Here is a 23,237-nt window from a genome sequence, read left to right as displayed (position 1 = left end):
CAAAAAAAGCACTGACTAGGAGTATGCATATAAGGCGCAAAACTCCCTGAGAAATGCAATTAACTAGTCCAGGGCTTTTAAACCAGTGGTACGGGTACCACCTGTGGTACATTGGCACTTGGCAGGTGGTACGCGACCATCCTAGAAAAGTGGTGGCGGGGGAGGGGAATGAGCTGAACCGGTGGCAGCACTGCACAAGCCTGAGTGAGAGATGGCTGCAGCGCTGTCAGGGCTCAGTGGAAACGCCAGGATCAGCGCTTCTTCGGGGCTGTCAGGGCTCAGTGGAAGTGCCAGGATCAGCACCAGGCTCCAGCTAGAGCTCGGTGGCTGATCCTGGCTGAGGATCTTCTGCTGAGCCCAGAAGAAGCGCCAATCAGCTGGAATGTTGCAGCATCTCCAGGATCTTGTGATTTACATTCAGATGCTTGGCAACTCATTCATATTTATGATGGTCAGTGTCCCAGGGTCATGTGAAGTGACCAAAACCTGCTGCCACCACCCAGCAGGGGGGGAAAAAATAAAAACCAAACAACCCCCACCCCACCCCCACTGCCAATCCTCAACAGAAATGCTCACAATGAAAACCATGGATAGGAGGAAGAGCGCCGCCTTGTGGGCAGGCAGGTGTCTTGCTCAGCTGTGGCTTGGGGGGCACTTTTTTCAGTGCCGTTGTAACTTTGAACAGTCACTAAGCCAACTGTTGTAAGTCAAGGACTACCTGTACTTCATCACTTTTTTCCTTTTTTTTTTTTGGTCATCAAGTTTTTGACATCTTGCTAGGCAACTGGTGGTACTCGGATGTTGCCATATCCTAAAAGTGGTACAATGGGTGAAAAGGTTGAAAAGCCCTGAACTAGTCCAATTGGGATATTATCCACTTTCCTCAGAGAGGCCAATACATTTGAGAGATACTGACTGAAGGAAGGCTGGATTAAAGAAGTGAGTGGGTATTTCTGCTTCAAGAATAAATTAATATGATAGCTCATTAAGATAAGAAGCTTCTTTGTACCTAGATCGTACATGATTTTCTCAGTCTTTTCCTAATTCAAGTAATTATACAGTTAAGGTTTTTATTTATTTATTGCTAGCTGTAGCAATGCCTTTGCTTCTGTTGCTAGGCAACTGTAATATATTTTAACAGGCCTTTTGCTGTTTTCAGCATTATTACATGGATCATTACAGTTCTTCCCACTGCATAGGACAAAAGCCATTCTGAAATTACACTTAGATCACATTGAAAAAACTGGAATCTGTTTAGATGTCTTTTAGGAAACGAGAAACTAACATAGAAATAGAATAATAATGTTATTGTCACTTTAAATGTACATTAATCAGCATACATTAAAATGAGATTTCATTGCATACAGCTGTCAAAGGGTAACCACCTCCAACATATACTGCATAAACCTGACAAAAAATAAATAAATTATGCATATAACCACATACACATACATTGTGGCCCAGAGAAACAACAGTCTAGTTCTGAAAACATTTCTGAAAAAGTACAAACTTAGATATTTCATTTTTAATTAATGAAAATGCAAGGAATACTTTATTAGACACTTTAGCCAGTTGCTAAAGTAGAAATGTTATTAACAGTCTTTACCATTGTTGAAATACATATTCCACCCTCTTTTTGATACATGAAGAAAGCAGAAAAAAGCTTTAAATATTTCATGCCGTTGTTTTGTCATTGTATTCAACAGTATACCTTAAAAATGATGTTTGTTTATGGTATCTAACTGCTTGTTCAATTACAGTCCAGAATTAGGCTCTACATAGCTCTATGATTAACAAATACAAAGTGATTGTAGTCCGTCAGTCCTTTGTAGCTTGTTATTTCTAGAGGCTCAACGTAGATGATGAAAAGTTATGCACTTCTCTGCCTTTTATGTATTGCATCAGTTGTGTTATTAACCTGTCTTGCTCTAAACAGTTGCTCGCCAACACTGGCAGTAAATATAAAGTATGCAAGACAAAATATTGATGACAGCACTAGGACACTAAAGTTCTGAGAAATGAGCAGAATGAGACTGATTTCCTCCCTTCGTTCTAGCTGCCAAGATACAAGCAATAATTGGTTGAATGTACTTTGAGTCTCTCATGTAATATCTGCAGACAAAGCTCCTTTATATCGTCCTGATAATAGCCAGGTGCCTTCCAGGAAATATAATGCAAAAATGGTATGATCTGGTGTTATCTGGTTCCGTTATGCAAACCCAGCTATTTTATATTGTAAACCATGTCTATGATGTGTTTTGCATGAACATAACCAATTGTGCTTTAATCAGCAATCCTTAATAAACCAGGTTTTGCATGTATGAATCCAGGAAGTTATTTCTTCCATAAGGCAGATTTGTTTTAAAAAAATGAGACATGTACCATATCTTAATGTGTAACTTCTTTGTGAAAGAAAAAAATCTGCAAAAATATTGCTTGATCTGAGTTTTTATTTAATACACCATGATATCGACTTAGAATGGGTTGATGAATCAGTTATTTGGAAGAGTATAGGGTCCTTAATTGGACTAGCTTACTTTTCCAAGTAACAGAATTTGCCACTTTATGAGAAATGCACAGATTTCAGTCTAAGTATTTGGTTTTGTACTGTGACATAATGTGTTATCACATTTAGTATTTCTTGTTTTCTTCAGGATAGCATTAGTGAATGCGTCTGGCTTTTTGGAACTTATTGGGAAACATATGTTATTTTATAAAATATTTTGTCAAGAGCCCTTGTGTATGAATTAATTTGAGCAGAAAGATAATTCAGATTAAACAATTTAATATTTTCTAAGCCTCAGTTCAGGGATAGGGGTAACAAAAATTAAAATAAAGAGAAACAGACACGCAGATGTCTTTATACTTCAGTATTCAAATTTGGAAGTGTAGGAAGTAAACTTTACAAAATTCAAAGGATAAACTATGTATATACAAGTGCCAATTCTTCTCAGACTCATATCTTTTCCTAATCACCATTAATTTCCTCTCTACCTTTTCTTTTACTGATTCTGCATTCCCCAAGCATAGAAAAGTGAAGGAGCAGCTATCCTACCCTGACACTTACCAGAAATTAAGATTGTAAAGATTTCTAATGTTGGGGAGCTTGATGGGATACCTACTGGAGATCTTGGGCATAAAATATAATTTTATTATGAACAAGCTACAGGATATAAATCATATGTTGGAATGCTGATTATCCAACCCCTAAAGAAGGGGCAGAAATTAGCACTTATTTGATCAAACCTGTACCTACTGTAAAGCAATGAAATCCTGGTCTCACCCCTTTAGTTGATATTACACCATCATCTTGCCCAATATATTCCTTATTCTGGTGGCTGAATAAGGCTAACAGTCCAGCATTAATGGTTGCTGATCAATATTCATTATTACCAGCTCCTATTATAGTAAAAAAGAAGCAACCTTAATCAGTCTCTTGCTACTGGGATGATAAAGGATTTTAATGTGTGTATACTTCTGAACCAGAAAGAAGTGGCAAAAAAAATGACAAGAAGAAAAAAAGTATTCTTGGTTAGCATGGACTAGAATCTTTCAAATAGCTGGGGACAATCAATCTCCTTGAGAAAGATTACTTATGGTGAACAATAAGAGAGCTAGTTTCTAAAAATCACTAAAAACAAAATGCAGTAAAGTAAATATAATGGACAGAGGTAAATGAGATACAGGTTTGAATTAAGCATCTGGCTGTGATAAAGAAATGCCTGAAGATGCTTCACACTATTTTTTCAGAAGGAAGAATACTTCTAAACATTTGCTTCCTTTGTTCTTCTTACTGATGGACTTATATAGTATGCTAGTGTTCCAGCAATAAAATCTAAATTAATCATATTCTGAGTATGCATTTTACCACCCACTTAGAGGAATTAAAAAGACAAAAGGAAAAAGTAAATGTAAAAAAGATAATCTTTTATTCAGTATTGAAAATATTTAAATATGTTATCATTATTAAAATAAACTTAAGGTGAAAATAAAAATGATGTAACAAGAATATCTATAAACTATAAATAACTGTAAAGATAATTCATTGGCAAGCTTTTCATTAAATCTAGACACAGTATGCCATTTCCTAATTTTAAGAACACAAAGACTTTTCCAAAATAGAATTTTTAAACAAATTTATATCTTAGAGAATAATTTTCTTTGTAATTAGCTAAAATTATCCTATCATACCTCAGTTTGCCAGAGCTAAAAATTACCCCAAAGTGGCAAAATCCATGTTTTAGGAATATAGTTCAATATCACATTATCCTTAACATTTATAAATCCATAAATAATTTTAAAGTAGCATACGCTCTCCAAATAGATCTAGAGGACAGAAATTGTAATATCTTATATAACTATATACCTTCACCCATCCTCCCAACTGCCTACACACACAGACATAGAGAGAGAAGGAGGGGGAGGGCGGGGAAGACTGAAAAACTGATATACTTGAGAATCTGGTAAGTTAAATCATATAGTAGTCAAAATTTAGCTGAAGATATTCTTGGATCTTAGCCTGCTATAAAAATTTTCTCATTAATTTATCTAGCTGCATAAAATATCTAATGGGAATTAATACTGGAATCCCTCTTAAGATACACATTAATCCTGATGTAATGTTCATTTTGATAACATTAATTTTACCTCAGAGACTTATTGGGACTTTAACCATGTCACAAAATGAAGTGTTAGTGAATCAGATATCTAAAAGCACACTAGTTAAGACTAAGGATTAAAGTTCTACATTACTGCTACATGGAATATAACAATAGCAATGTGAGTAGTTTATAATATACTGTATAAAAATGGATACTGTAATTAAATGATTCATTTTGGAAGTGGATTCACTTGTTTGGAATAGCTCAAGTATGGATGATACGTTACATTATTACAGGTGGTCTTGTTTAATGACCACTTGTTCAGTGATTGTTTGAACTTACAACAGTGCTGAACAAGTGTTAATGACTAGATCTAATTTATTATTATTTATTTGTAAAATTTGATGATTGTTGAGAGATCAAAATCTAGGATGACTGCATTACCCCAATCTGTCTCTAATAGATGTTATTGACAGGTTCTCAAGGTTGACTCAGCCTTCCATCCTTCCGAGGTAGGTAAAATGAGGACCCAGATTGTTGGGGGCAATTAAGCTGACTTTGTAATAATGCCGCTTGGGTGTGTGTGTGAAAGCCCTAATAAGCAGGCATATACATAGTAGAATGAAGGCTACTGCTAAGCTTGTAAGCCGCCCTGAGTCTTCGGAGAAGGGCGGGATATAAATGGAATTAAAATAAAATAAAATAAAAATAAACTATGTCCTGGTCTGAAATCCAAGTGCAACAGGTCCGTATAATTTTCTTCAGGGTCCTCTGGAGCTGTAGTCGACCTTTTCAACAACCATACCTAAAAAAAATTGGAAACCGAATAAAAGCATCTAGAACTGTACACATTGAAAGGAGACAAGCAGATTTTTAATCTGTTGCCATCTTTACCGTTTTACCATTTATCTCTAGGCCTGGGTACAAAAATCTTTATGTTCATATGTCTGACAGATATAAGATCCAGGTCTTGCTCTTTTAAATTTTTCTAAGTATATCCAATGGTAGAACTTGCTTGAAGAAGCTATTACAAAGGGAGGTTATTTAAAATTCTGAGCTTGAGCTCGCTGTTTATTTCACATTTTCCATGTGTATTCGTGACAACTTTAAAAAGACTGAATTTTTCACATGCCTCACTATGATTTTAAATGAGTCTTTTTTAATGTACTTATTGTGATCTGAAGCTTGGCAACAAACCACGAAACTACACTGAAATAAATTCAGGAAGAAAACAAGTTAAACTTTCTCACAAATAAATCCTTGGAGAGATTAATCCTTAAGAAGTATTTTCCTGTTTCTTACCATCAGTCAATCAGCTTTGGAAGATATAACATTGCCTTGCTTTAGTTTTGGTTTGGAATTATGAGTGGAGTGAATTATATCATTCCCTTTAGATTAAGGATCTGGTTAAATACATATTAAATACCACAGGTAGTTCTCAAATTATGACAATTAGGACTAGAATTTCTACTGCTAAGCAAGAGGGTTGTTAACAGAATTATATCCAATTTTAACGAATCAGTGCAGTTGTTAAGCAAATCATGCGGTCCTTAAGCAAATACAGATTTCCCCATTGACTTTGCCTGTTGGAATTTGGCTGGGAAGATCTTAAAAGGCAATCACATGAACTTGAGATGCTGCAATATGCTGGTTGCTAAGCAACCAAATTTTGATCACTATGTAAATGCTGTGATGATTGTAAGCACAATGACCAGTTGTAAGTCATTTTTTCAGAGCTGTTGTAATGTCAAAGAATTGCTAAGTAAAGGGTTGTAAGTCTAGGACAACCTGTAATTTGGAAATTATAAATTTATGCCCATGTCCAAAATTGGGTGTGCTCTTATCAATGAACTTTAGTAATTTATGTGTCAGATGAAGAAAATTGAAGCAAATTAAACTTACTTTGAATTTGCATAAGTGTTTCTATTGCAGAGCTCTCAAAGGGATACACTATTTAAAATACAATACAATCACAGTCACATAACAGAAGTAAACCAAATAGTATTATACTCTATCAAAGGCCCTGTAAAAATACATTTTAACTCATCTAAAATTCAGAAGAATCAATGTGTTTTCTCTCAGAAAGAAGTTCTACCTACTGAATGCTATTACAAAGAAAACTGTCTCACAGACTCACCCAATTACTCTCTGTTGATAATGAGAGCATGTTTCTGTTTTTCTCTATGTATACATTTTCTCTTTGAACTATTATGAACTATAGTGAATTCAAACATCCTGGGGGCACTCACAATACTTTCTATCATGTCTTGAATTCTTCCCACTCTGAGGAAGCTGATACTTCTCTTACAAACAAGTATAGCATCTCAGGGGAATGAAGCTTCTAGAAAGATTTTGACTTCTTCATCAAATCATCTCAATTGTGCTAGGTCAGACATGTCAAACACAAGGCCCGGGGGCCGGATCTGGCCCGCGAAGTGGTTTCATGTGGCCCACGAAGCCATCCTGGAAACAGTGAGGGAACGGCCCCCACCGCCTTGGCCCTGGCCCAGAGACCCTCCTTCCGCCAGAGACCCTCAGATCTGTCCCACTCCTGCCCAGGCCCCCATAGGCACCCTTGATGCCAACGATGGAGAGCTGGCCACGCCCACCCAGTAGGCCATATGCACTCTAGCCACACCCACCCAGTAGGCCACGCCCACCCTGGCCAAACACACCCGCCCCCCTGAGAGCAACTGCAATGCTGATGCGGCCCTCAATGAAATTGAGTTTGACACCCCTGTGCTAGGTGATGATAGAACAGATGTCTGCTCTCCAAGGTCCTGAAGTCTGATAGTTGAAGAACTGGGTAGAAAACTCCACCTTCCCATTTGGTTGCTTTTTGTGTACTACTGATAATACATGATACATTTGATCATCCTTCACTTCCTCTCTTCCTCTTTCTTTCCTTAAATTTTCACCAGTTTCCCCATTTACTTTGCTTGTGGGAAGCTTGAAGACAGAAAGTCAGTGGGGAAACCAGCTGGAAGTTCCAAGGCCAAGGCCAACAAGCAAATAAATGGAATGGGACAACTTGCCAGAGCCAACTCGCTGTGGCCACCTCATCATGGCCAACTATCCATGGTCAACTCACCACAGCCAATTCCCCATGGCCAGCTTGCTGCAGAACAACTCATCACAGGACAATTTATCAATTCAATTTAATTATTTAAAATAAATAAAAAATACTTTAATTTTTGTCATTCAGATTTCATTTTGTCCCTCCTTTTACATCCTTTCTTTAATGATTCTATTCCACCGTTTCTTTGATATCAGTGAAACTCTTGTCCCACAGCAAGTTGGCTGCAGCAAGTTAGCCACGTTGAGTTAGCTGTGGCAAGTTGACTGTGGTGAGTCAGCAATGGTGAGTTGGCCACAGTGAATTGTCAGAGTGAGAAAAGGAGCAAGGGTGTGTGGGGGGGCATATGAGTGAGTTGGGAATGGCATGGAGACAGTGTGTGTGAAGTGCCATATAGGTTGGGAAAGAGTGTGAATGTATGCCAGAGAGTTCTGTGGATTGGGAAGGATGTGTGGTAGGTAGTATATTTAGGAAAAGTATCTAGGGATGCACAAGAGTTGCTGTGCGGATGGGGAAGTATGTATGAGGGGGATGGCACAGGTCAACAAGAGTGTGTGGAGGTGATGTGGTGTAAGAGGTTTGCATGTAGGGTATGGGGGCGTATGAAGGGGTCAAGAATGCATGGCATCACAGGGCTATGTAAGAGGTGCCATGCCATTCAATGATGGCACACAGGGGAGGCAGTGCAGGTCGTAAGGGTGTGTGGGGCTGCCCAAGAGAAGCTGCAATCAGTTGGGTTGTGGATTGGGAAAGGTGCATGGAAGTGCACAAAAGGAGCTACATTAGTGAGGAAAGATGCACAGAGGGCAGTGTAGCTCAGAAAAGTGCAATGGTATGCACAAACAGGTGCTCCATAGGTCATTGATGGCATGCATGTGGATGGTGGTCACCAAAGCCATGGGAGTAGCATAGGGAAGTTTGCAGGAGAGTGGCATGGGCCAGGAAGGGTCTATGGGTTTTCCTTCCTCTGTGTTCCTCTATTCTGTTCCCCTTCCCTTTCCAACAGGCAAGTAAGTGGCTGCTACTGGTTGGGGGAGAGAACAAGAGATTGTGAGACTGGCTAGGAAATTGTCCTGGAATTTTGAAAATGAAGATCATGTGATTGCAGCAGCAGCTTAGCCACAGCCAGTAACAATGAAGCAGCCACAACTTTCCCAAAAAGTTTTGACCATGATCAGGAGTCATGAATCCCAGATTTTGGGCACATTCTATAAATCAACCGATTTGAGGTACCTTTGTTCAAAAATTGTTGGCCTATGATGCAGCCTTTTACCAAGATAAAAGTCATGACAATGAGAGTTTTAGTAGTATGTAGATTATCCAACTGTCACTTTGAGGAGATAATGAAATATCTGATGATTCAGGACAGAAATTGATCATCTCATTTTAGTTTAAGATTATTGTCACAAATGGTGCATGATTGTATGAATTAGCAAATTTGAGTGTTTGTGATTATACTGGTAAGAATAACTACTTGCTATGATTATGTACCCTCATTTTTGCCAAGTCTCTAGTTATAGAATTATATCTGCTCTTTTGATTTCATGGCAATTATTTCTGGACAGACTTGCTAAGGAGTTCATTGTCATTCTCATTATACCATAGGATTTTTTGGAGGGAGAAGATTCTACTTTGTATCATTCAGACCCAGTCTGGTCTAATAGTTAAGGCCCGAGGCTAGAAACCAGGAGGGTGTGACTTCTAGTCTTGCCTTAGGCATGAAAGTCAACTGAGTGACTTTGGGTCAGTCACTTTCTCAGTCCATGCCAAGCTCAGTCAACAAGTCAGTTGGTCAATTCCTGTCACAACCAATGGAATAATCAATTTATGAAAGAAAGAAAAAAGCAGACCCTGCACTTGTGGAAAAATGCTAAGAAGGAAAAAATCTTTATGAGTCATTAGTTTCTATTCTCTGGTGAACACAACAATTCCATTGACTGCCCAAATGCTGCGTCAACATCAGCACCTACATACAACATTTTACACAAAGAAAAAGAGAAAAATATTCCAATAATGTATTCTGGTCAGCAAAAAAATCAAATGAAATATGCATAATGTGTGAACAATATGCAGAAATTCATACAGCTATGCTCTCCTTAGACATCAAGAAATTGTTTAGGAACAGCTGCAGCTAAGGGCAGAAGGCAATAAATATATACATCTAATTAAAACTTATTCTATGTACTATATGTTCTATATATGTGCTATGTTCTATAGCACAGGAAAAGTTAGGTGAGAAGAAATCAACTAATCAGTTATGATTTCTATTATTCTGGAGTTCTTTCAAAAGAAATGTTTTAGAGCCTATGAGTTATATTTAATAGCCATGATGTAATAATCAGCATTTATCTTCATTAAAGTAAGATTCTATCAGAATCATGTGTCATATTTATTACAAACACATAACAAGAGATAAGTATTTTTGACCCCAATGATATGAATTCCTAAAACATCTAGGAAGTGGTGTTACATCCTTTCAAATTTACTGAACTTAAAGAACTAATTTTGAGAACCATGTTTTCAATAATACTATTGATTGAATTTATAAGTTGCCTGACTCCCAGCAACTCTGGGCAGTTGACAGTTGTTGGAACATTTGAAAAGCAGAGAATACAAAAAATTCAAAAACGGCACAATGCAAGATGTCAAAGAGAATAAACTCAGAGGAGAAACAGAATGTAAGAAAGGGTTATCAACTGGTTTCTTCAAAGACTTGGGCAAAGAGTCAGGACTTTAAAGACCTTTGAAATACCAATAGGCTGGAACTCATTTGAATTTGTCCTCATTCCAGAGTCAGGAACTATAGTTAGTCCTCGAGCCTGCACATTCCACTCGTAACTCAAAAACTAGTGGGAGTGAATCTTGTACCTCGAACGAGAAAACTCCCTGCTTGTTAAAATGTACCCTGTTAAGTGCACATGAGGTATCTAAGGGTATCTCAGTGTATCTCCTCTGACATCCATTCCAGGCACAAACGGCTTGGAGGACCCCTCCAAGGCCTGGATCCAACCTCTGGAGGCCTGCAGAAGCCTCCCCTGATCTCCGTACCAGGTGCAAACAGCTTGGAGGGCCCCTCTAAGGCCTGGATCCAACCTCCAGAAGCTCCGTTCTGGGAAGCAGCAGCTTGGATGACCCCTGTAAGGCCTGGATCCAACCTCCGGAGGCATGCAAAAGCCTCCCCTTCCCTCTGTTCCAGGAGGCTTGGAGGAGGCCTCCAGGACAATGGGCTCACTTTCTCCCCTAGTGTGGTGAGCTCTGATGGGATGGACGTGGGTGCGAGGGGCCTGGCCTTCTTCCTCAGTTGAAGGCTTCAGGCCTGCTTTCAGGCGGAAAGGAGTTGGGTGCAGGAGCCAGGCATAGAGAATGAAAGTTTCTGTGGTATGAGATTTAGCGCACGAGATCATGGACTCCAGAAACTTCCATTCTCGGTGCAAAAAGCATTTCCAAGCCAACTATTCTCTCCCTCAAAGGGAAAGAAACTGCAGCAGAAAGGATTTTTGCAAGGTAAGTGAGTCCGGTGTGGAGGGGAAAGCAGTTGTGAGGAGTGTATGTGTGGGAAATAGGGTGAATGTTCCAGTACCTCTGCAGTCGCTTGTAAGGACAAATGACTGCCATGGTGCGGCAATATTCACATTTTTGGGACTTGCTTGTAAACACCAGGGGGCACTGATCGCGTATCTTCGAATGCGCATTAAGCGAACACTCATAACTTGGGGATTACCTGTACTACAGAGAAGATGTGCTTCTGGGTTCCGATAGATGGCATCGTTTAACTGATGGAACTCAGAGCACAGCTGACCTTGTCAGGTTGAAACAGTTGGGCTGACACTGTGGGAGACAAGCGGTCCTGTGTAGGGGTTTATAGGCCTTGAATTGAACCCAGAAGCAAAATGGCAACCAATGCAGCTTGCAAAGAAAATGTGTTAAATTTTTGTCAATATATTTTTTTACTAGTTTACTTCTGGATCAAACTTCGTTGTTTAGTCCTAAACTGTTTTCTTCTAAAAATATAGTCATAGAACCTGCAAAACTCTAATCCCAAGTAGCAGTCCTGAATGCAGGCTGAGCAAAACCAATTTACAGCTCCAGGATTTTTGTCAGCAAATATTATTTCCCCCACCTTGATGCCTTGATAGTTTATGAGCAGCTTCATTATTTTGAACTGCATATTTTTTCCTCCTCCCACAAACCACAATAATCACAAGACAAACTGTAAATTCAGCAAAAGATGGTAGCATGTTAATATTTATATGAATTTTGGTCATACCGCCCAACTAATTACCATCCTACTATATAACAACCACATTGCAAAGCACTTATTCTGAATTTATTTTACCCACACCTTTCACACTATAGTGTGAAATCATGGCAGAAGTGTATTTTACCCTGCTTTAAGTTTCTCACACAATTAGATTTAATCTTGCTGAAGTTTGTCATAAAAGTCAAACCACACAAACATATTACAATTCTTATACAAGAATGTTTCGATCACTTTGAGATTAGACTAAACATTGTTCCATATGTCTACCTACAGATAGCTTTGTACAAAAAAACTATGTTATAGTGTTATGAGAATTTGTGAATTCCTATTTTATAACATCATTTCTGTTTAATAGGAGAAAAGTACTGATCAAAATATATTTAAAAACTCAAATACAAATGATGCAGAAATTTTTGAAATTAAAACAGTGAAGACTGACTATAATTTAATGGACTGAATTAAAGATAAATCTATTACAGATTTTCACAAAAGCTGAAACAGAGGAAGGTAGTAACTCTAAAGGAAGCATATTTTACAATGAAAACATAGAATAGTCTCATACCAATCTGCTGGTTCATTGCCACCATTGAGAGGTCTTTAGAATTTCAAACAATAGTATTTCTAGCCTTATTGACAAAGCTAGATATGCTACAACTGAGCTACAACATGTTTAATTTGATAACAACACAATAAAAACCATCCCCAGCATTCTCATGAAATGCTTTTCTGCATGTAACACACTATATTTATTTGGCAGATTCATAAGACAGGTAGTATTTTATATAACAAGGCTATAAGCCATTAGTATTTAAAGAGTTAAAAACAATATCTGGGACTTGAACTTGGGAATCAATTGGCATTTATTTAGAGTATAGCAGTGGTGCATTGAAATCCATGAGTCTACAATGCTATTACAGAGTAGATATTTGGCTGCCTAACATTGCTAGCTTGTTCAGTTCATGCTTGTATACTATCCAGGGTGTACCACAGGGGGAGAACTATCTCTGCACAGAGTTGCTAACAGCATTCTGCAGAAAAGTTGGTGTCAACTGGGGCTTTTCTCCTCCAATTTTGCCTTGCAACCAGACAGGTCTGGCACCACTTAGTTCCTTGCTTTTGCATGAAATGCCATTAGTTTTTTCCCCATCAGAGTGGTACCTATTTATGTACTTGTATTTTGCACATTTTTGAACTATGTTGGCAGGAGCTGCGGTTTGTGATGGGAGCTTATTCTGTCACATGGCTCTAGGACTCGAACCACTGGAGTACAGAAAATCAACTTTCTCCAGTTGGCAAATCCAGCATATTTAAGCCATTGATCCACATGCTTCTAATCAATGGCAATTAACTTCACAGTTACCTTAGCCCAGACATGTCAAACACAAGGCCCGCGGGCCACAAACGGCCCGCCATATGATTGAATCCGGCCCGCACAACTCTCCCAGAAATTACAAAGGTCCGGCCCCCACCACCTTGGCGCCGGCCCGGCTGAGCACCTGCTCAGTAGGAGGCAAGTGCTGGTGGAGCCCAGCAACATTTGCAGCTCATTAGCCCCTCAACAGCTCATTGGCCAGAGCCCAGGCAGCCTCCTCCCAGTTCCAAAAAAAAAGTGGGACTAAAAAAATTCAATCGATCAATTCAAACTGCTCACAAAAAAAAAAACAACTCTCAAAGTTCGAATTGATTGAATGAACTTCTTTGGTTTGTGGGACTGCCTACAAACTTCTTTGCTTCTTTGGACTGCACGTGGAGTCAACGGAGGAAGAAACAGGAGGAGTGGAAAGGTGAGTGGGACCTTTTTCTACTTGCTGTGTGGGTGGGGGCGGACTTGAGGAGGCCAGAGAAAGAGCCGCTCTGTTACCTCTGCTGGCATGCTTTGGCGTTTCATCTCCTCGTTTGGGCGCTGCGGAGGGTGAGCCGAGGCGCCCGGCCAGATCCTGCAGTGCCCCAGCCCAGACGCGCCCGCGGGAGCTGAGCCGCTTGTCTCCTCGTTCGGTCGCTGCGGAGGGCGAGCCGAGGCGCCCGGCCCGATCCTGCAGCGCCCCGGCCCAGACGCGCCCGCGGGAGCTGAGCCATTAATCTCCTCGTTCGGGCGCTGCGGAGGGTGAGCCGAGGCGCCCGGCCCGATCCTGCAGCACCCCAGCCCAAAAGCGCCCGCGGGAGCTGAGCCGTTAATCTCCTCGTTCGGGAGCAGCGGAGGGCGAGCCGAGGCGCCCGGCCCGATCCTGCAGCGCCCCAGCCCAGACGCGCCTGCGGGAGCTGAGCCGCTTGTTTCCTCGTTCGGGCGCTGCGGAGGGCAAGCCGAGGCGCCCGGCCCGATCCTGCAGCGCCCCAGCCCAGACGCGCCTGCGGGAGCTGAGCCGCTTGTTTCCTCGTTCGGGCGCTGCGGAGGGCAAGCCGAGGCGCCCGGCCCGATCCTGCAGCGCCCCAGCCCAGACGCGCCTGTTGGAGCTGAGCCGTTAATCTCGTTCGGGCGCTGCGGAGGGCGAGCCGAGGCGCCCGGCCCGATCCTGCAGCGCCCCGGCCCAGACGCGCCCGCGGGAGCTGAGCCATTAATCTCCTCGTTCGGGCGCTGCGGAGGGTGAGCCGAGGCGCCCGGCCCGATCCTGCAGCACCCCAGCCCAAAAGCGCCCGCGGGAGCTGAGCCGTTAATCTCCTCGTTCGGGAGCAGCGGAGGGCGAGCCGAGGCGCCCGGCCCGATCCTGCAGCGCCCCAGCCCAGACGCGCCTGCGGGAGCTGAGCCGCTTGTTTCCTCGTTCGGGCGCTGCGGAGGGCAAGCCGAGGCGCCCGGCCCGATCCTGCAGCGCCCCAGCCCAGACGCGCCTGCGGGAGCTGAGCCGCTTGTTTCCTCGTTCGGGCGCTGCGGAGGGCAAGCCGAGGCGCCCGGCCCGATCCTGCAGCGCCCCAGCCCAGACGCGCCCGCGGGAGCTGAGCCATTAATCTCCTCGTTCGGGCGCTGCGGAGGGCGAGCCGAGGCACCCGGCCCGATCCTGCAGCGCCCTAGCCCAGACGCGCCCGCGGGAGCTGAGCCGTTAATCTCGTTCTGGCGCTGCGGAGGGCGAGGAGCGGCTCCGCTGCTGGGGGCGCATCTCGGCCAGGCCTTGCAGGATCCAGGCCGGGCGCCTCGGCTCGCCCTCCGCAGCGCCCGAACGAGGAGACAAGCGGCTCAGCTCCCGCGGGCGCGTCTGGGCTGGGGCGCTGCAGGATCGGGCCGGGCGCCTCGGCTCGCCCTCTGCAGCACCCGAACGAGATTAACGGCTCAGCTCCCGCGGGCGCGTCTGGGGTGGGGCGCTGCAGGATCGGGCCGGGCACCTCGGCTCGCCCTCCGCAGCGCCCGAACGAGGAGACAAGCGGCTCAGCTCCCGCGGGCGCATCTGGGTTGGGGCGCTGCAGGATCAGGCCGGGTGCCTCGGCTCACCCTCCGCAGTGCCCGAACGAGGAGATTAACGGCTCAGCTCTCGTGGGGGCGTCTGGGCTGGGGCGCTGCAGGATCGGCCCGGGCGCCTCGGCTCGCCCTCCACAGCGCCCGAACGAGGAGACAAGCGGCTCAGCTCCCGCGGGCGCATCTGTGCTGAAGCTCCTCTGCCGGGCTTCTTTCGCATGCAATTCTGGGCCAGGTGCTTCTGAGGGCAAGCAGAGGTGCCTGGCCCGGATCCTGCAAGGCCCCGGCCGAGACGCGTCCCCAGCAGCCTCAGGCAAAGTAGCTCGCATGCAAAACAAGCCCGGCAGAGGAGCTGGAGCAGCTCCGCTGCTGGGGACGCGTCTCGGCCGGGCCTTGCAGGATCCAGGCCGGGCGTCTTTGCTCGCTGCTCCGGCTCCTCTGCCAGGCTTGTTTCGCGTGCGAGCTTCTTTGCCGGCCGCTGCTGAGGGAAGATCTCTGGAGAGGAGCATAAGTTGGCAGGGAAGCTGCATGAGGGAAGGCTGCTCCAACCAGCCAGCATCCTTTCCACGCATGAGTGGAAATGGGGTTTCCCTTTCAAGAAGGGCCAGCCTCCCTCATGCAGGACTGGGAAGTGCTGCTCCCTGCCTCCTCTTGCTCTCCAGAGATCTGTCAAGGCAGAAGAAGGAACACACACACACACACACACACACACACACACACACACTCTCTCCAAGCTTGGAGACTAGGAGGCTATCTACATTTGAGCTAACAAACTACCAATCATGCCTGGGCTTGGGAAGAAGGCCCTTTCCATCCTCTGCACATGCTTGGCTGCAGATGTTTGGGGAGGTGAAGAGCTTGTGGGGCAATGAGATGTCCCCACATCAAATTAGCTGGTGCAACGTGTTCTCTCCTGACCTAGGCATTTCGAGTAAGCTGCGCTGAGTGAGCAGCATTGAGCTGGCCACGCCCACCCGGTCACGCCCACTTGGTCACGCCCACCTGGCCACGCCCACCCGGCCCCCTGAAGGCAACCATAACGCTGATGTGGCCCTCAGTGAAATTGAGTTTGACACCCCTGCCTTAGCCCAAATCCCAAGTTCCATTAAAGTAGAAGTAACACAATAAAATAAGCATGCCAATAAATCCATATTCATAGAGCACAACTACAAGGTAAGTCAGAAGGAAAACTAGCAAAATAACCTTCTCTGTGCTCGCCTGCAGTTGTCTCAGTTTCTTAAGTACAATGTACAATATCTACATGTAGTTGACAAGTAAATTAACTCTCAAGCATGACATAGTATACTAAGTTGCTTAAAGGTAGCAAGAAAACATGAAACCACTACTCCACAACTATATTACCTCCTTTTTAAAATGAAGATGAATAACAGTTTTTCACACTTCTACACAATCTCTCTTTCTGAATGCTATTATTGGATTTGGTACTCATAAACTGCACTCTGAATTTGTAACTTATCTACCTGTCCACAAGCATCATGAGATGGGCTGTCACCTGAAATTTACCTAGACTGAACTTATAGAAGAAAAAATGCACAATTTTCACCTTAAGTCTCTGGTTCTATATATTAACCAATATCAACAAATGACCAGAATAGGTGAGAAAATCAAGTTACTTAATTTTAATAACAAGGACCCTAAAAATACATAAGTTTACTTGGTATACTATGATATTCAAGGCAGCTTTGTATTTCAACTTTGTGGTCTCTTTTCTGTCATCCCTGATTTGATTTCGGCTTCTCCATAGCTGTATTTCTATAATGCAAAGTACAGTTTGATATAAAAAGTGTCCTTTTTTGGATATTCTGAATTTTTGCCTATCTTTGACATTGAATATTATCAAAGATAATGAGTCCTAGTAATATATAATGAGAGTTTGAATAAAACAATCAACACTAAAGTTTGGTGCCTGTTTCATTTTATAAATAAAATAATCTAACAATTAAAAAAGCCATTGTCCTGTAGCTTTAATTGAGAATGTGTGACTGGCCATATAAATGACTCAGCAGAGTAGGGACTTGAAACTGAATCTTCTTTGTCTAAGTCCAGCAACCCTACATTACACTTGCTCCACATATTAGCTGTGGCAGGCCACTTATAAGAAAAGGGTAAAATTCAGACACGTTAGTCTTTCCTTAGAAACTAGGAACACAGCAAAACAGATGAAGATGTCATGAGACTGATAGAAAAGGGCTTTTCAACCTTTTCACCCATTGTACCACTTTTAGGATATGGCAACATCCAAGTACCACCAGTCACCTAGCAAGGTGTCAAAAACTTGATGACTCAAAAAAAAAAGAAGGAAAAAAGTGATGAAGTACAGGTAGTCCTCGACTTAAAACAGTTTGCTTAAGTGACTGTTCAAAGTTACAGTGGCACTGAAAAAAGTGTCCCCCAAGCCACAGTTGAGCAAGACACCTGCGTGCCTGCCCGGCAGCACTCTTCCTCCTGTCCGAGGTTTTCAATGTTGTGACCATTTCTGTTGATGATTGGCAGTGGGGGTGGGGTGGGGGGGTGTTTGGTTTTTATTCCCCCCATCTGCTGGGTAGTTGCAGCAGGTTTTGGTCACTTCACATGACCCTGGGACACTGTGATCGTCATAAATATGAATCAGTTACCAAGCATCTGAATGTAAACCACAAGACCCTGGAAATGCTGCAACATTCCACCTGATTGGCACTTCTGGGCTCAGCAGAAGCAACAGGATCAGCGCTGAGCTCCAGCTGGAGCCTGGCACTGATCCTGGCACTTCCGCTGAGCCCTGACTGCCCTGAAGCGCTGATTCTGGCGCTTCCGCTGAGCCCTGACAGCCTTGCAGCTCCAGCCATCTCTCACTCAGGCTTGTGCGGTGCTGCCACCGGTTCAGCTCATTCCCCTCCCCCGCTACCACTTTTCTAGGATGGTCGTGTACCACCTACCAGGTGCCAATGTACCACAGGTGGTACCCATACCACTGGTTGAAAAGCCTTGTAATAGAAAGTAAAATCTTTCATATTGGCATACTGCCTGATCTTTCTTATGGTACATTGATACTATATAGCAATAGCATAGCACTTACTCTTATTTACCACTTCACAGTGCTTTACAGCACTCTCTAAGCCAGGGGTGTCAAACTCGCGGGCCGGATGCACCATGTGCAGTCCATGCCCATCTGCAAAGGCAAAAAAACATCATGACACATCACCCAATCGAGTTTGACACCTATACTCTAAGCAGTTTACAGAGTCCACATATTGTCCTCAACAATCTGGGTCATTTCGGGCACTGCGAAAGGATGGAAGGCTAAGTCAGCCTTGAGCTGGTCAGGATCAAACTCCTGGCAGTGGGCATAGCATGCACATAATGGGGAAATTTTTTTTTATGAAAACCAATGCTCACATGTAATCTTTCATGGTATTCTAACCCAAAGCATATTTCATTTGTGTGCATCTAGAGTTCACCCCTCAATCATGGCATCATATTTTTGAAATAACCTTAGCTCACCTCACTGATAAGACCATAGGAATTTTCTACATGCTGTGCAACAATTAAAACGCAAGGGTTCCATATAAAGACTGACAACCCTGGGTTTGTTTCTTTACAGCAGAGTTCTCCAACCTTTCTGGCCTTTTGTCTCTGCAGAGCGGGGAAGAGGGGATGGTTCTGCATGAACGGTGTTCATGCCCACTCCACTGCTAGTGCAAACGGAGCACATGTGCACACCCACTACTCACCCACTCCTTCCATGGCCCAGTTCTGACTGACTCAAGGTCCGGCCTGGGCGTTGAAGACCCCTGCTTTACAGCTTCTCTTTTCATTTTAGAATTGAAATTTGCAATTTAATATGCCTCCTTTTATTTGAGCTTATGCATTCAGGACTCTCATCCTCTAAATTCACTCTATTTTTTTCCTCACCTCCTTTTTAACTATAAACTCCCACAGAACACCCTAGTTCCAACAAACGTTTCATTATTCAAATATCTCAGCTAATAATAAATTAAAGAGATTAGCTGAATCACGGTGTATACTGAAAAATGAAGGACAATTAAGCACAATAGCCAAGTTATACTCGTCAATATAAGCTTCCATTATAAGTACCTATTTTATTTTATTTTAATTATTTAGAAAACACAGACCTACATTAAGGAAAGTAAATCACAAACAACACTTTTTTGGTATCAGACCAAGCTTTGTAATAGTCTATATGTAGAGGAATTTCAGGTCTTTGGCCCCATATAAAGAAGGTTAAGACACCTGAAGCATATATTTATGGACGTGAATCACTTTATCAAAATAACTAAGTAATGTGACTTATCCTCTTTGGATTAAAGAGGGCTAAAATTATGAAAGAGGGTTTCACCAATATTTATTAAAAGAATAGTAAAATGTGGTAATTAGTCAGTATTAGGAATGCCTTCCAGTAAGCATTTTCCTTTTTCTAGTTTTGCTAACCAGAACAAATTCTGTTTGTTTATTCCTGATTAATTGCTTTCAACAAACAGAGGAAGCTTCCTTGATGCTCAACAGACTATTGGCATAACACATTTCACATTGTGGCACAAAGTGCATTTTCAATCTGGAAACAGTTTCATTAATTGAAGGGAAATCATCTAGACAACCACCAAGGGGTGGGGACTAATCCAAATGCTTCCAATATTGAAAGCATCCAACAGTAAATATGGGGGCTGCTTCTTGGCACATTTTCTATAATTGAGCACAGCTAGAATCAGGAGTCCAGAAATCTTTATAGAAAAGCAGCTGGTGAGAATCTCTATGAATTGAATTATGACTTCGTTAAATATAATTAAATGGATGGTAACCAACCCAGAGTTGACAAAATTATTCAACTCAGGACTAAATAACACAAACGTGGCAATCTTATATTTGGCAGTGCTTTCAGGAATTCTTTTCAGCAGATTAAGTCTGTTGAAAAACAAAAACAAAAACAAACCCGATGAACACTAGAAGGCAACAAAGAGACACAGAAGCCAACTCTCTGCTGCTCTCTAGTGGTCATCTGACTTTATGCAGCACAGATATGCTACCGGTAGTGCCTATTCAGCACCAAGGAGCACGCCTCGCTCTTAAAAATGTATTGATAGCTTCCTTCACAAAACGTTGATCCTGTTTTGAATCGAGTAGGTGAAGCACTGCATATCTAATAAAGGACACCATATATTCCATTGCTCGCTTCTATTCAACAAATGCATTTAAAATTATATTGCTAAACCATAGGTCTGGGGATCACATTTTTGAGAACAGCTTCTTGAACGCATGCTATCAACCCACTCACAGATACTTTATATCAACCAGCACTGCAAATTTATGTGTATGAATTAAAATGGCTGCTTGTGCAGGAGAAAAATGGAGGTAAGGTAACCTTTAAGAGCAACTCTCAGGGTGGCAGCAGGAAAAATGAAGAAAGCAGTGGGGCAAGCAACAGTGAGATCGAGGAGGAAGAACGACTCCCTGCCCCAGCCCCGAAACTTGAACTCAATCCTTCCCACTGTATATAGCCTTTCTTTCTATCAACGTAGAGCTAACGTAAGTCACATATTTTACGCTTCGGAGCCGTCCCGATGGAGCTTATTTCTTTCTGCCTGCCGAAATCCCACGGGCCACCTCAGATGCCTTTCACCGAAGCAACACGCAGGTTGTGAGGAAGCGCAATCCAGAATTCGCCACACTGACCTTCTTCCTCCCGGCTTTCCTCCTGCCGCCGTCCGTCCGACTCGCGACTATTTTTAGGCAGCCGAGAAAACAAGCGCTGACCCCTCGGGCGCGGGGAGGCGCCTCTACGCGCGAAAAGGCCGGGCTCTGCCTGGGGCAACTCGCCGCTGGTGCGGGGCGGGGGGGAACCAGCCGCCGTCCCCTACCAGAGAAGAGGCGGGCTGGCCGGAAGGAGCCTGGCGGGGACCCCGGCTTGGATTCCAACAGAGAAAAGCTCCTCCATTAGCTCCCGCGAGCCGCTTCCCAGCAACCCCACAACGCGTCTTTCGAGCTCGGCGAGCACGTTAAGGAGCCACATTCACACGCCTCTGGCCAATCACGTGCTACGCCCGCCGTCCCGTCCCTCGCGGGCTCCGTTCCCTGCCACCCCCACCACTCCCATCCCCATCCCCATCCCCCGCCGTTTGGTTGCGTCTCGGGAGGAGAGCAACGTGCGCATCGACTCACCTTTCCGACGACCGATTCTTTAAAGCATCTGCTCGGCCTCTCGCCGCCGCCGGGCGGTTGTTTTCAGCAGCTTCTGGCCGAGCCACCCCCTGCGGCTGAGGTTTTTAAAAGAACTCCGGGGAAGGAAGGTTCACCAGGCAGACGCCCGGGGGGACTCCTGCTGTCAGTCATTCCCCAGCATACAGCTTGCAGCTGCTGATTCCAAATTCACGGCAGTCCTGCTGCATGAAGTCATCTGCTGCTCCTCCCCTAGCTTACCGCATTCAGCTTCCACACGCGGAGAGGAGGGGTGGCGAACAGGGTTTTCCTCCCCGTGGAAAGCTGGATGGGTCGAGGATGAGCGTTCCGGTATTTCAAGGTGACGAGAAGTTCGGCGTTTCTCTTGAAGGTTCGCATGTACCACCCGTCCTTCTTGGAAATAGGGAGCTCTTGGAAGGCCAAGGGAAATTCCCCACCTCCCTGGGCTCCGACCCCGATTTAGGAGGCTGAATGGATTCTCCCACTCACAAGACTAGAACGCCTCTTCCCCCCCCCTCCCCTAATTTGTCTCAAGGGCCGTCTATGCTGTGCAGAAGGCTTGGCGTTTATATGTGGAGAGGGAGCTCCAGCACTGCCGCCTTCCTTTGGACGGAACAGGCTGGAGAGCGATCAAACGAAAACCTGGTTTTTCTTTTGCTTTGCAACGCGGTCGGGGGGGCGGGAAACAAGGCAGGGCACAACCCTTTCCCACTGAAAAGTCTCCTGGAGTCTGTGCAACTCCCCTTTCTTTCCTTTCAGCTTCTTATGGCGGGAAATAGTTTATGCGTATACACACACATCTACATATATAAAATACTCAAATACACCGGAAAAAATTTCTGCTTTTGTTTTGGCATTTCTTCTCCACTTGCTCACCTGGTTTGAGCCATTTCTCCCGCATATTCTTTCAGCTAATCATCCAGAAAGGATTAGACAATCAGCGGTGGCACATCTGCATATTTGCTGCACCTGCTTTCACATTCCAGATGATCTTAAGTGAGGCAGGAAGGATTCTGTTTAGCAAGAGCACCATCTATGGAAGAGGTCATCTTCCTCTTGAGGTGGAAGCATTCTGCTGTCAAAGGGAATAGTAGAATGAATTGTCTATGAGGGATGTTGCTTATTGATCTAAGCAATATTGCTTACTGGTGTCAACTCTTATCAACCAACAGACAGATTTTCTCCATGATGATCTCTCTGTAACCTGATCCTTCAGGTATTCCAATGGTGTATCCATTACCATTTTTCTAACTTGCTGCTGGTAATCTTTTTCTTCTCTTTCCTTCCATCTTTCCCAGCATTAGAACCTTCTCCAAAGACCTAGATATTTGATAATGTGTTGGAATAATTTAAACCTGGTCATTTGTGTCTTGAGTGAAAATTCTGGTTTGATTTATTCAATGATACATTTGTTTGTTTTCTTGGCTGCTCAGGGTAGTTTCAGCACTATTTCCCAACTTCAATATTTAAAAAGGCTTAAAATTCAATAAAGTTCTTTTTATTCTACTTCTTTAAAGCCAACTTTCACTTTCATAGAATATTGCATAGCATACCACTACTTGTACAATTTTGATCTTTCTAAGTATAGATACATCACAGCATCTGAATCTTTTTAAGTCTTCATGGCTGGTCTGCCAAATGCTCTAGTCTGCAGTGTTTCTGGATTGCTTAGTCCAGGGGTAGGCAACCTCGGCTCTTTTATGACTCATGGACTTCAACTACCAG

The 23,237-nt window shown here is 43.6% G+C and overlaps 1 protein-coding gene across 2 annotated transcripts in view; it reads right to left on the bottom strand.

Moving 5' to 3' along the window:
• The window catches only part of PKIA (cAMP-dependent protein kinase inhibitor alpha), a 50,974-nt gene extending 29,360 nt beyond the window's left edge, over window positions 1–21,614 (bottom strand). The window contains exon 1 of one of the 2 annotated variants that reach the window (XM_083361155.1): window positions 21,495–21,614. The gene's annotated coding sequence lies outside the window, so the exon portion shown is untranslated. Of the gene's footprint in view, window positions 1–21,008; window positions 21,055–21,494 lie in introns of those variants that run through there. The other variant, XM_083361156.1, reaches the window with a different exon arrangement.
• Between the last annotated feature and the right edge of the window lie 1,623 nt (window positions 21,615–23,237).

Source organism: Vipera ursinii (genome assembly GCF_947247035.1).
Source record: "Vipera ursinii genome assembly, chromosome: 3".
In the NCBI taxonomy this organism is placed as follows: Eukaryota; Metazoa; Chordata; class Lepidosauria; order Squamata; family Viperidae; genus Vipera; species Vipera ursinii.
Note: the sequence above shows the minus strand (reverse complement) of the source record. Positions and strands in the feature narration are given on the sequence as shown.